The following is a 14,954-nucleotide window of genomic DNA, read 5'->3' on the forward strand; positions in this document are numbered from 1 at the left end:
TCGTCTTTATCCTGACCATGTGGGACCTCTACTTTCCTGGTCAGTTTTGGGGCCATGGGCAGGAGCCATACCTGAACAGTCCTGAATCAATGAAAGTGGGCCCTAACTCCTCCCAGCTGGTACCCCTCTCCCTGCCCACCCTTATCCCCACTCACCTCTTGACCCTAGTGCCCCACCCCCCCTCCCTGTCCACCTCCTGGCTCAGCCCCTCTGTGGGAAAATATGTTCAGGTGAAGGAACATGCATGTGTTCACATACAACACACAGAAGTGGTGCCAGACTGGTCTGAATCCAGTTGTGGTGGCCGCAGAGAAGGAAGGCCCTGGCTCAGAGTTTTCTCAGCATCCCTTCCCAGCTATGACTTGTAGAGTTTCGGGTTCCTTGTTTTCCCCATGTCCACTGGCATTTATGGGGTTGGAGGTGCAGCCCTTGCCTCCCTCTCTCAACTGGTGTTATGCTTGGCACAGCCACTAGGGGAGCCTGAGGGATCTTCAGCTTCACCATATGACCTTCCTGCTCAATGTGGGCCCAGCTGTGGGAGCTATCTTCAGAGGACCACATAAGGTACATGAGCCCCTCTCCTTCATTCCTTGTTTTGTAATTTCTCCCCTGACCCCTGTGGGAGAAATTTCAGAACAGCCCCAGCCCTGTTTTGAGAAAATTTGGTTCCACCCCCTCTTCTGAGGCTTCTATAACATCTGTTCCACCTCCTCTCTTGGCTGTGGCCTGTTTTCCTGGGGATTATGGGACAAGAGCTGGGGATGCTGCCACAATCAACAACCCACTATAGCTTCAACTGCAACAAGGAGGTTCTGCATATGGACCTCTTCATCCTCACCTGGTACGCTTCCATCTTTCTGGTCTGTTTCTTTCCAAGTGATGGTGCCATCCCACATGCCCTGGTTTCGAGGTAAGTGGACCACATCACCCCTACTTAGAAACTGATCTTGGGAGAAGGGTTGTGCCCCTGTGTATACATTCATAGGAACACACAGACATGATGCCAGATTGAACTGGAGATGCTCAACAGGACCAAGAGAAGGGAGGCCAGATCTTGTAGTTTCTCCCCTCCCCAACTTGCTTTCTCCACCATGGTCTGTGTATCCCAAGGTTATAGTACTGGAACTGTGGATGCTACTGTCCTCCTCAACCAACACTCCTTCTGTCCCTGTCTGACATAAGTGGGTGCCCTTCCACTCTACAATTGAGGGAACAAATTGCTGGTAATGGATTTTGTGCATTAATGCATGTGTTTACTGGAATGTATGCAGGTTGTGCCAAAGTCGCGAGGCAGGTGCTACATTAGACCTAGGAGAAGTAAGGCCAGGTCTTGCAGACTGCCCTGAGGTGGAGCCCAGTTAACTGTTCTTCACTTTGTGGACTGCATCTTGCTGGTTCCTCCCAGTAGTCCCAGTTACTCTCATCCCAGATACACCAATTTTGTGGCCCTTCTTCCTCGTTTCTGGGAAATAATCCCCGGGTGGGGTTTTTTGTGTATGTGATTGTAACTGTGCATACCAAAGCTTGAGGTACACACATTTGCCTCTTCCTATTAAATTGTGGTTTCAAGGGAAGGAAGGCCATACGCAGAGTATTTCAGGCTTCGTTTCCAGGCTATAGACTGCATTGCCCTGGGTTATGTGCTTAGAGCCTGCAAAGATTCTGTCCTTCCAAACCAGTGATCCACCTGCTACAGAACATGATGAACTCTTTTTCTTTACTTTTTTTTAATACTGTAGAGATTGTTTACAATTACATGAGAAAGTGTTTACAATTACATGAGGGCACATCCCTTCCAGCATCTGTTATTAGAGTTATTTTTTATATTAATAAGTTTTTTATATTATGAAAAAACCATACAGAAGAGTAACAATGACATTAACAAGGTAATGAGTACATTTCTTATCAAGAAAGAAATGTACATGAGTACATTTCTCATCAAGCATTGTTGCCTCCTCCTTTGTTTTTCCACTACCATCCCTTCCCTCCCATTTCCACAACTATACATCCCTAACCCCTGCCTAAATTGTAAAGTTTATTTTTTAACAGTGTTTTGTACATCTCATTATTACAATGGGTCAAGTTGTATCCCTTATTAAACATTTTGATTTTTTCCCTTCCCCTCCCCAAATTATACCAACATCGAATACAGTGAAATGGGATAGACCGTGGGGGAGGAACATACAAAGCAACAAAAAAAAAATCACATGGTACCTTATAGGTACGATAGAAAAAATAACATTAAGGGCAAAAAAAAAATCTGTCCCAATCTTGGGGTGCATTTCACTTACTTTCATCTTATCAGATCATAAGAACATAGCTTCTGACATTTTCTACTTGTCCTAGACATATACTAATTATTGTAAATAAGGGAAACCATGGGAACTATGTTTCTGTGGGCCTCGCTTACTTCACTTAACATAATTTTTTTCCAAATCTTGCCCTTTCCTAACAAATTGGGCTATGTCATTCTTCCTGATGGAGGCATACAATTCCATTGTATGTATATACCACATTTTCATGATCCATTCTTCTACTGAGGAGCACCTGGGCTGCTTCTATATCTTGCGTATGTTAAAAATGGTGTGATAAATATCGTTGTGATGGTAACCTTAGTATGGCTTTGTATGTTATCGTTTGGGTAAATGCCCAAAAGTGGGATTGCTGGGTTATAGGGGAGCTCTATGTGGAGTCTTTTGAGAAGCCTCTATGTTACTTTCCAAAGTGGTTGAACAAGATTACACTCCCACCAAAAATGCAGTAGGGCTCCCTTCTGGGCACATCCCCTGCAGCATATGCTGTTAGAGTTCTTTTTTGTATTAATAAGTTTTTTATATTGTGAAAATACCGTACAGAGTGGTAACAATGACAAGAGCAAGGTAATGAGTACATTTCATATCAAGCATTGTTGCCTCCTCCTTTGTTTCCCCTCACTATCCCTTTCCTCCATCTCCCTCCCTGGCCCCCCAAAGTTGTAAAGTTCGTTTTTCAACATAACATCTTGTACATCTCATTGTTGCAATGGACCCACCTGTATCCCTATTTAAACAATTTTTTTACCCTTCCCCTCCACAAATTATACCAACATCAACTACAGGGAAAACATGGGTTATACCATGGGGGAGGGAAATACAAAGCAAAAAAGAAATCATCTTTTAAATATGTTAGAAATAATAAAAAAAAACATTTGAGTCCTTATCTTGGGACTCATTTAGACTAACTTCAACTTGTCAGACTGCTTCTGCTTGTCTCAGACATATTCTACTTATTGTAAGTAAGGGAATCCTTGAGACCTATGTTTCTTTGGGCCTGGCTTACTTCACTTAACATAATTTTTTCCAAGTCTTTCCATTTCCTAAAAAATGAGGCAGTATTTTTCTTAATAGGAGAACTGTCTTCAACAACCTTTCCCCCTTTGACCCCAATTTGATTCCAGTTCAGCTGCATTAAAATCTTGAATTCAGAGCAAATCTGGGAAACCCTGGTCACCATGCGGCTCAGCAGGACCACACATTTAGGGCAGTAGGTGAAGTCAGCTACTGTGTGGGAAGCAGGGCTTTTTGGTTTAGTGGATGGTCGCACATCCACTCTCACATAGAACTTGGCGGAGGACAAAGCACTTCCATACTTGCTCAGTCGGGTCCATCCACCCTTTTGTTTGGGGGGGGGGTCCGGTCATGGGGCCTGAACTCTGGGCCTGGGCATTGTCCCTCAGTTCTTCAGCTCAAGACTAGCACTCTACCACTTGAGCCACAGTGCCACTTCCGGTTTTTTCTTTTTGCTTATGTGGTGCTGAGGAATCGAACCCAGGGCCTCATGCATGCAAGGCAAGCGCTCTACCACTAAGTCACCTCTACCACTGAGGCACCTTCCCAGCCTCAAAATACTGATGAAATTGATTTTTTTTTCAGTCATGGGGCCTGAACTCTGGGCCTGGGCACTGTCCCTGAGCTCTTCAGCTCAAGGCTAGCACTCTACCACTTGAGCCACAGCACTACTCTACTCCAGTACCCTTGGTTTCTGATTTTTTTCTTCAGTATTGAGTATGGATTCAAATGAAGAATTCAGATGACACCTGACTGCAAAAATGTTTATAAACAAATAAGCCTAGTCTTCTTACATTTTGGCATAAAGCTGTGAACTTCATAACTTTGTAAAACAAGGTATAGAGCAAATACAGAGGAGAATAAAGTATATTTACTAAAAAAAATGGGGCAATTGTTGGTGGGAGTTTAAACTTATTCAATCAGTTTGGAAAATAGTATGGAAGTTCCTCAAAAAACTGCACCTAGAGCTCCCTGGCGACCCAGCAATCCTACTTTTGGGCATTTACCTGAATGATCACAAATAAGACCATACTAAAGCTACCAGCACAAGTATGTTTATTGCAACATTATTTACCATAGCTAAGATATGCAACCAACCCAGATGCCCCTCTGTAGATGAATGGATCAAGAAAATGTGGTATATATAAACAATGCAATTCTATGCCTCCGTCAGAGTTCTTCATTATAGCCATTCAAACTGGGGTGAGGTGGAATCTCAATGTTGTTTTCATTTCTTTTATGTCTAGAAAGGTTGAGTATTTCTTCATGTTTCTTTTGGCCATTGTTACTTCCTCTTTAGACAAGTTTCTCTATAAGGCTTTAGCCCACTTATTTATTGGGCAGTTGTTTCTTTGACTATTTTTTGTGGCACAATTTAATTTTTTGAGCTCCAAGTATATTTTAGATATGAGACCCTTCTCGGTTTTATGGCTAGTGAAGATCTCCCAATACGTGGGCTTCCTATTGATCTTGTTAGCTATGTGCTTTGCCATTTAGAGTCTCTACAGCTGCATGCAATCCCATTTGTGCGACCTTTATTTGATTTGTTGTGTTTCAGGGTCTCTTTCAGAAAATTTTGACCTGTGTCAAGAAGAACTAGGGTTTCTCCTATTCCCTACTTTAATGTTTTTAGTTTGTCTGCTCGGACTCCGAGGCCTTTGATTCATTTGGAGGTGATTCTGTTGCAGGGTGATATATCCAGATATAGCTTTAGTTTTCTACAGGTGATTAACCAATTTTGCCATTTAGTGAAGATGCAGTCTTTCTTCCATTCTATTTTTTTATCTCCCTTCTCGAAGATTAGGTGGCTATAGATCTGTGTGTTCATTTCTGAGGTTTAATTCTATTCCATTGATCCACGTAAGTGGTTCTTCCTTCCTGACCTGTAGAAACCCAATTTTAGTGCAGGGGTTGTGAGGTGTGTCTTCGATCTTAATAGAACTTGGCTTTTTATCTCTTGCTGTCACTTACTGAATAATGGATATTAAGTTGTAATATACACAAATTTGTTGTTATTTTCCTATTTCTATTTCCTTTGGGAAATAATTTTCCATTCTTAAAACACTCACTTGTTATTCGTTAAAATTCCATGAGTTGTTTTCTACCTTTGCGTCCCTATTTGTTTTAGGAATTGTTTGCAAAGGATTTAAGTAATGGTGTACTTTGTATTTATTCATATAGATAGCTAGCTATCCTAGTGGCTGTTTATTGCATAATCTAGTATCTGATCTCAAGTTCCCAGGTAGGTTTGGTTCTTTTTTCTCTACTATTAACTTACTGTGTTTCTTCAGCTTTAATATCAGACTGTCTTGATTACTGTGTTTCAGTGTGACAAATTTTCATTTCAGGTGTGATGTGTCCACACTTGTTCTTCCTCATTCTTTGGGTCTTTGATCTTTCAGAATCCCTCCCTTCCTCTATTGTTGGAGACCAAACCCAGGTCTTCTGCGTGGATGGCAAGTGCTCTAGCACTGAGCTACACTCCCACCCAGCTCTTAAGTATTTGAAGCAACAGTCACTGGGTCTAGGTGAGGGTTTTTAAAGTTTCCCTCCAGAACTAGGTTCTCTTTACTTAAGGTCCTTGACTTTGGTCACGGAATAAGAATTTCCAGAGAAGTCACCATGGCAAGAAAAGTTGGCATAGCTTTATTGAGTAAGCAAGCAAACAAACAGCAACAGACAGATAGAAGCACACTCAGTATGTGGGTGCTGTCACAGAGAGAAGCATAGAGCTGCTTGACATCAGGGGAGTTTCTCTAATAAAGCAAAGTCTGTCATAAAGTCATGCAGGTAATTGTTTATTTTGTCTTTTTCACTCTTGGTGTTAAACCTTTTGAATTCTTGATTATTTATTTGGTGACTCACTCTTTAGTATATTTCTTCCAGGAGAAAATACATTTTGCCATACAACTGCTGTTTATCCTTAAAATGAGGAATGCAGCCTGTTGTTTCTCAGGGTGTATTTAGAAGCAAAGAAGATGTGCTTGCATGTCTCTAAATGTCTTGTTTCTTTTTGAGTTCCTGTCTGCCATTCCTCAAGGCTTATTTTTCCTAATTGATGGTGCCTCCAATCTATACAAATTGCTGTGTAGACTTATCAAAGTATTGGATTCAATGTCTAGATTGTTTTGATGGAAATTAATACCTACTTGATGCTGTGTATTGCTGCTAACAATTGAGCCATGGTTCTCCTTTTAGCTCTACTCAATTATATTTCTAAGTTTTAATTTTCTTTACAATGTAAGCTGTATTTTTTGTTACATAGTTCTTAGTGTGCTTTTCTTGGGTTGTTTTGGTATGAACAACACTGGGGATTGAACTCATATCTCTATATGGGAAGAAAGCACTCTACCACCTAAGTCACAATCAGCTATGGCAGATTTTTTGTTTGTTTTTCTTGGTCAGGAGGCTTGAACTCTGGGCCTGGGTGCTATCCCTCAACTCTTCATGTCAAGGCTAGTGCTCTACCACTTTAGCTACTGTGCCACTACTGTTTTCTGCATGGTTGCTTGGAGATAAGACTCTCATGGGCTTTTCCTTCCCAGTCTGGAGTTGAACTGAAATCCTCAGATCTCAGCCTCCTGAGTAGCTAGGATTACATGTATGAGCCACTGCCACCCGGCTGTGGTAGTATTTTTTTTAACAATTGAAATTATTTATTTTTTTCCTAATTTAAATTAATATTTTGAGCCATCTTCCCAGCATTTTTACCTCTTTTTTCATCCCATGGAATTGTGTATAGGACCTTTATATGTATGTATGTATGTTCATGCTTCTGTGTACATATGTGCCAACACTGAGGCTTGAATTTCTGTAACTTTTTCCAAGCAGGGTGGACACTACACCACTGAAGAAATGAGCCATATCTTCAGGGTTTTTTTTGTTGCTTAATTGATGGTAAGCATCACTATTTTGCTATTTTCAAGGATTAGGTTTTGGAGGGCAGTTCAAAGCCAAACTGTGCAGTCTCCTTACCTCTTCCCTCTAATAAACTACTCAGGAAAAGCTGCAAGTGTCACTGTGGCTCTAGGGGTAGAGCACTAGCCTTAATGAAAAGCAACTGATGTACAGTGCCTAGGCCTGAATTTAAACCCTGGGGCCAACGGGTTAAAAAAATAACAAACTCTGAATTGTCTGACCAGTCAAGCTTTAAACCATGATCCTATCTATCTTAGGTCTGAAATAGCTGGGATTACAGGTTTGAGCCTTTAGTAATAGTAATAGTTTTCTATTATTATTATTGACAGATTCTTTAAAAAACACATAATATGACTAACAGTGGCTCGTGTTTATAATCCTTGATATTTTGGAGGGTGAGACAAAAGAACCTCAGTTTGATGTTGGGCCCAATGACAGAATGTCTGAGTCTTATTTCCAACTAACAACCAAAAGTTTGGATGTAGAACTGTGGCCCAAGTTTTAAAGTCATAGCCTTGATCAGAAAAAGCTTACGGACAGTGCTCACACAATGAGTGCAAGTCCCAGGATCAGCACAAAAAATTAAAGTAAATAGAGCAAAAAATAATGCCAGGTATCACTATGGATAGTTTCCTACTTTTCCTAATAGCCACCACAAAGAAAAATAGACAAACCAACAAATTGTGTATCCACAGGCCGATGAAACTTTGGCTGTTATATCTGCACTAATTATATTTTTAAAAAGTCTTATACTCTTTCATTTAGAAAGTTAGCCTAAAAATAATGACTGTTGAAGAGAAATTGTATGTGATGACTACTTCAATACATTTTTTAGTTTTATTAAAAGGAGATGTCACCTATTTATCAACTTTTAAATATATATATATATAGCATTATTAAATAAATTTCAACTAAATATTAACTTCACTGTCCTCTAAATTGAAGTGGTGACCTATATTTTATACCAGAGTGAGTTATTTAAACATTAGGGAGATAATTGAGGCAATGAAAAGGGAAGCAGGAATAAATGTTCCTTTCAGAGCAACTTGGTTTGAGGCTGACCACCAAGGTAGGTCTTTAAGAGGCCAGGGTTGTTTCTCATTCCTAAGGTGCCTTTCCTTGACTGGTCCTCCTCCCCTTGAATCTAAACAAAGGAATTGCTTATATGTGTGAGAACAGCAGCAGCTTGACTTAAGGTTTCCTTTAAATCATCTTTCTTATGTTTAAATGCAGGAACTAGAGAAGTCACTGGCTGCCTGAACTCTAACTTTGAAAGAAATTCCAAGTATGAAGTCCAATCTGAGCCGCCACATTGTGGAGAAGGACATGGTGGTGGCAAAGAACAGATAGAACTCTTGCACAGAACATGCACATTCGTCCTCCTGTGTGTAAGTCAGTAAGTCTGCCGATAGGAAACTGCAATGTCCAACATTTCAATGTTAGAAAGAAGCTTTAATTTTGTTACAGTTCTTTTTCAGTGGGATCCCTGCTTCTCCACTGTTCCTTTAGATTCTGTAATTTTAGAAGGCAGCAGCATGCTTAACAGAAACAACCCTTCCTTCCACAGCACTGGATGCTGCAAGTCTGTACACATTTATGGAAAGTTTTGAAAATATCAGGGAGGAGAACAATAAGAGGGATGACATTATAATGGGGTTCAGCTATTATTGCTTAGATGGTGACAAGTGTTGTCTGTATGTTGACAAGCCTCTGGCCTTGCTTGAGCAACACTTCATCTGAGCGTAACAGCAGGGGTCATACTGGGCTCCTCTACATACACATATAATCAATTTCTTTTTAGAAATGGTGGGTTTTGTAATCTATTAGAAGCTATCAGATTAACTGCTTGAACTCAAGAGTGTAGAGGTACTTAGCTGTTCACTGCTACTCAGGATAGTCCAGGTTAGAATGTCCCACAAGATCTTAGTTTTAGCAGCTTTCAACCGTGATGCAGTATCAGGTGATGAAATCAGACAGGAGTTCGGTCTATTTCTTCCACAGTGGAGGTGGTCAGGGTAACTATGTAGATTTTCTCCAGGTGACTGTCAGGCTGTAGCAGCAGCAGTGGCTCCAAAGGACTGTCACACTCGTGTTGGGTTGCAAATTCCTACACAGACTGGTTAAGGATACATTATATAGGCTTGGCAGGCTGTGGCCCCGTTGGTTTTTAATACTGTTTAGACAATAGCCTAGAATAATTTACCAAAGTGACAAACGTTTTACTAATCAGATATTTTGGTAAACAGACACAGAAGACTTAGATGTAATCATCTCTGACAGATGCAGTCTCCACCTTTGCACACCTGTTAACACTATTCTTTATACCTTTTTCTAAAAAGTAATAATAATTATTATTTTATATATTTTGCCTCATTTTTCCAAAATGGACTCTGGACTCTTGTTCTTAAAAGGGGGTTTATGGGCGAAGGTCCATCTTCTGTAAGTTCTTCAAGCTGACATGAGGGGCGTTGATCCTACCTTGCCAGGAACTTATAAGCTTAGCTTATTTTACAAAGAGGCTACTAGGGTAAGATTTCATTAAGAACAATATTTTAACTTTTGACAACTCTACAGACCATTTCTCCAGCTACAGCAGTGTAGCTTGTTTAGCACTCTGGTTTGCAAAAGCATCTTTCTGGATGACTTACGAATGTGATCTCTCATGACCTTACAATGCCTAAGTTATCTGTGCAGGCCTTTAGAAAGATGTCAATAGAAACACACTCAGTTTTATAATCCCCCCATTTTTTTGGGACAGATGAATTTCATGAGGCTGGTGTCAGCTCAGTTAATGCCAATTAGGGCTTTTAGCACATACAGGACTTGGGAATTAAACTATCCCTCACAATTTATAACTTTAGCTCTTTACTACTATCACAGAGGATTGGCAAGTTAATGTCCCTTACAAGGTAGTTAGTCATGGACATTAGGAATGCTTACAAACTATCTTCTCATAACCTCCTGGCTCTGACCAATTTGTGAAGGGCCATGCACAAATGACTCTAGGATATGACATTATTTCTGCCACCCAAGCAGTGGATTACTGCCTCTGGATGCCCTTCCATTGATTTTGTCCCAGGAGTGTCTTCTCCACACTGAGATAAATCCCACATTGGCATTTCCCTTAGCTGGTTGCTGGACTTGAACTTGGGTCCTGATTGCTGTCCTTCAGCTCTCCAGCTCAAGGCTAGCAGTCTGCCACTTTGAGTCCCAAAGCCACTCTGCTTGCAATTTCAGCACTCTGATGGCTGATTAGAGGTGACAGTCTCGCAGGGATTTTTTTTTGCCTGGGATGGCTTTGAACCTGTGTGCAGATCAATGAATCATATATATATATATATATATATATATATATATATATATATATATATATAAAATTGTGAAAATACCGTACAGATCAGTTACAATTACACGAGCAAGAAAATGAGTACATTTCTTATCAAGCATTGTTGCCTCCTTTGTTTCCCCTTCCCATCTCCTCTCCATCCCCCCCACCCCCCACACCAAAGTAGTAAAGTTCATTTGTCGACATAACGATTTGTACATCTCATTGTTGCAATGGGTCCACCTGTATCCCTATTTAAACTAAAAGACCACTTTACTCCAATTAAAAGCAACATGGTTTTCAACATAGAAGTACTTTTAAGCATGCTCTTACCTGGAACTTATTAAGAGCCAGAGTTACAACTGACAAACTTGTAAAATCCTCTGTGCTTTTCTCTGGGCTTGCTGGAAACTGTTAAAAAAACAAACAAACATAAGAGCAAACAGGAATAGCAAAATTATTTTGGTAATCCTAATTTTTCCTTTGTGCACTTTGGGGCAAATGTTCAGAACGATTTTACTTTTAAACTTTATATCCAAAAATCAATTCCTACTTTTTTAAGCCTCTTCTCAATCCCTTTTAATACTTTATACTTTAGTTTTCATTTGCATTTCACAAAGATCCCTTGAAATCTTGAGGCCAAGTGTCATTCATTGTCTCTTGGCTGCTTGATTTAAAACAGATATACAATAAAACTTTTAAACACCAATGATAAATTTTCCCTAATGCAAGAATTACAATCACCATCACTGTACCAAGAAGCTAGACTTAACACCTTTATGACTTGTAAAAACATATCCTAATTGTAGAAGATTATTGAAAGCAATTCACATTATACAAATAAAATTTTAATCCTCTTTATAACACCTCTTTAATTTAATTTTAACACATCCAAGGAGCAGTTTTAGGAATACTAATCAGATCATCACAACACTAATTTTTACCATCATGTTTCCAGTGTCTAGCTACAGGAAAAGGGATAGAACAAAGATGGGCCACTTGGCTCCTCCTATGGAATGGGTACACACCCAATCTGAATCTTTAGGGTTAGATGAACTGTTTGCGCCAGCTTGCCCTCTTTCACCATGCGTGGACTCCTCCCAGGGCCCATCTCACCATTTGTGGACTCCCCCCCAAACCTGTCCCACCATGTATGACCAGCTGAACTGCATTTCTGCCTCACCCCTAAAGATAGGTCTTTTGTTGGCTTCTAAGTTTTTCCCCTTTCTTTTCTCTTGGTTCTTGAATGAAATACACAGTTTTAAACAGACAGTACAGGTAACATCTTTGACAGTGTTAAACTAACTTTATATTTGTATTTCCAATATTTATCCCCAAATTTTAACCAAGGGAACTAAATCTCAACCAGCCAATACATTTTTGTTTAAGCAGATAACTTGATTACAGTGTAAACAGCTTTGTGCATTTTAAAATATTAGATTTCAAAATACCAGATTTTTAATTTTCAAGTTAAATAATCCTTAAAAAACATTTTATGCTTTTTTTTTAAAGATTATTCAAAATATTTGGTAATATCCAAACCTCAGAACCTTTTGAATTTTAAACTTAAACGTAACCAATTGTTATGATATGCTGACAATTCTTATCTTGAACATGTTCACACACATAAAAAACACTCTCACACTGATCTTAAAGTGCGCAAAAATTAACATCATGTACGTACAATTTCTAAAATCTTCAGATAACAAAAATTTAAGACAAGATTTTCCTTTTTTTTAACACCTTTGTTGAGCTTCATTTTCCCAGGGCTTGAATGTTTCCTAAGGCATTTCACCAAATAATCTTTTGAATACCTTTAGTTGGAGGAAGGCTGGGAGGGGGGGGTCACCTGAAACTAAACAGGACCAGCTGAATGTCTCTCAACCAGGCTCACAGCAGTTTACACCCTCCCCTCAGGCAACCTCCATAGGGAGAAAATTCAGTCTGAGGCTTGAAGGAGACCAAGCTAGTCCATCAAACTTCCATGCCTCACAGAGGGGGATAAAGCAGGTCTGATTAAGCCTAGCTGGAGGCTGGAACTTTTATTCTCCCAGAGATGTTCAAATAAATAACAAAAACACAAACACAAAAACTAAGAATCCTCATTTAAAACTAGAACCAATTTTAAAACAGGACAAGAGAAGAACCAAAGTCTGAGTTGGGGACTAATTGGCCCCATCTCATCCTTACCAGAACTCTGTGCTGCTCCCACTTAGGAAGCTGAATCCAGAGTCTGTTGAGTGAGCCTGCAACTCGCACCCAGAACTTCCCTACCTCAGAAAACATAGAACAGAAAACACACCAAAGTAAACAAGACAGATAAGTGGCCACAAAGACAAAATCAGATCTCAGTGAATGCGGCAATATCTCACCACCATTCACTCACCAAGGGACTCGAACCCCATTTGCTCACCTCCGGAGGATTTTTCTTTTAGATTCCTGCAAACATTGACCCAGGGGCCTTCTAAGACAGAGGAGAATTCCCTGTCATCTTGGGTCAAGAGAAAGAAGTCCCCCCAGACTGGCAGGTTGTCCCCATGCTCATACCCTCAGCCGAGGCCTGAGGCTGAGATCTAACTGGGGCCACTTGCAGGTGGTCAGAGTCAGTTTCATAATTGACAAAGAAGCAAGTTACAAAAGTAGAACTAGCAGGGATTTTTGTTTGTTTGTTTGTTTTTTGAAATATTTAAAATGAAGTAGGACAAGGTCTAGGGATGTCCCAGGAGTGGAATTACTTTGTCCCATATTTTTCCCATAAAGTAAATCCAATTAAAACATGGCAAGCAAAAGCAAAAGCACAATGAGACACAGACAGAAACGATTATACACAGAATGAGGAGGGATCCCAAAACCAAAAGTTACTTTTTCTCTCAACCTATTTTCTCCACAAGCAAGCCCCCATCCAATTAGGACTGCTAAGACTGGTGGAATTGAGGGGTCCAGGAGTCCCTGGACCTCCTTGGCTGGAGGGGACTCTCTTGCTTTCAGACTCATTCAACTTTTGACCTCATTCTGGCGACTTCGTTATCTAGGTCAACTGCGCTTACGTTGAGGATTTTCTCAGAGCTTCTCTCCAACAGCTGAGTGCCCACACACTGTCTTCCATGCCTGGGACTTCCATCCCCCTCAGTTTGGAGCAGCTAAGAACTCTATCCTGGATGATCCCCCATTAAATGTAGTAGGAAGACCCCTACTCAGGCAGGCAAACCCACCTAGTCATCCACAGTGACAGAGCCCACCACAACAAACTTGTTAACAAAGATGCAACTCTATTGAGGAAGTTCCTACTGTGACCAGTAAGAGCCACAGCACAGGATCGGGAGCTGATACTGGGACCCCTAGTGACCCCATTCTTTGGTTTTTAAAGGCAAAAACCTATGAGGTTAAGCCTGGTCACCCTCAGTTGACCATTGGGATCATAACACAAACAAAGGATTGTACAGTCATACCAGACCACACACAGGTGGCCAATAGGCAGAGTTTAACGTAAGCATGTGCAAAAGGCAGGGTTTATGGTAAGCAAGTGATGTCACCAGTTGGAGCCAGATTACAACCTGTTTTATGGGTTAGTCTTTAACTGGTCAAGGGTGGGTTAGTTTGTTAAGGGGAGGGGGACCAGATGGATTTTCTACATTCCAGGAAGTAGGCCAACCAAGTCTAAAATCCCTAAAACAAAGGCCTAGATCAAAATGAAATCATACCAGCTTCGGCCTCATCTCAGGGTCCACTTCAATTACTATTTTTATAAATGGGGTTTTTAAACAATCCTATTTAAAGGAAATCCACACATTGGGCTGGGAAGGTGGCTCAGTGGTAGAGCACATGCCTTGCATGCATGAGGCCCTGGGTTTGATCCTCAGCACTACATAAGCAGAAAAAAAAAGCTGGAAGTGGTGCTGTGGCTCAAGTGGTAGAGTGCTAGCCTTGAGCTGAAGAGCTGAGGGACAGCGCCCAGGCCCAGAGTTCAGGCCCCACGACTGGACCCCTCCAAAAAAATAAAGCCACTTGTTGACATTCACTGTAAGTGAGTTCATGACAGACAAGGCTAGGCATTATGATATACAGCAAGGACCGCACTGCAGGATATAAAGTGTTCAGGATAGTACCATTCAATTGAGAAGTAGTAGACAAGCTCTGGCACTCCCGTTGCACTGCTAGCAATGGGAAGGCTTAAACCTCTTCCTCCACCAAGTCTTCTTCAAATTCCCCTTCTTCACCAGTAGTGGAATCTTGTCACTGCTGGTACTCAGACACTAGGTCATTTATATTTCTCTCATCCTCAGTGAACTCCATCTCATCCAGGACTCTTCTGAGCAAACACTGCTATTCTTTTAGATACAATTTGGTGAAATAAAGGGAATAATTTCAATGTTTCTGGGACCCTA

General features: G+C 40.6%; 1 pseudogene; it reads left to right on the top strand.

Annotated features, from left to right (window-relative positions):
• The first annotated feature begins 743 nt into the window (after nt 1-743).
• Nucleotides 744-14,954, top strand: part of LOC138811640 (myelin protein zero-like protein 3 pseudogene) — a 38,284-nt pseudogene continuing 24,073 nt past the window's right edge.

The sequence above is a fragment of the Dipodomys merriami genome, unplaced genomic scaffold (genome assembly GCF_024711535.1).
Source record: "Dipodomys merriami isolate MVZ:Mamm:240054 unplaced genomic scaffold, mDipMer1.0.p SCAF_543, whole genome shotgun sequence".
In the NCBI taxonomy this organism is placed as follows: Eukaryota; Metazoa; Chordata; class Mammalia; order Rodentia; family Heteromyidae; genus Dipodomys; species Dipodomys merriami.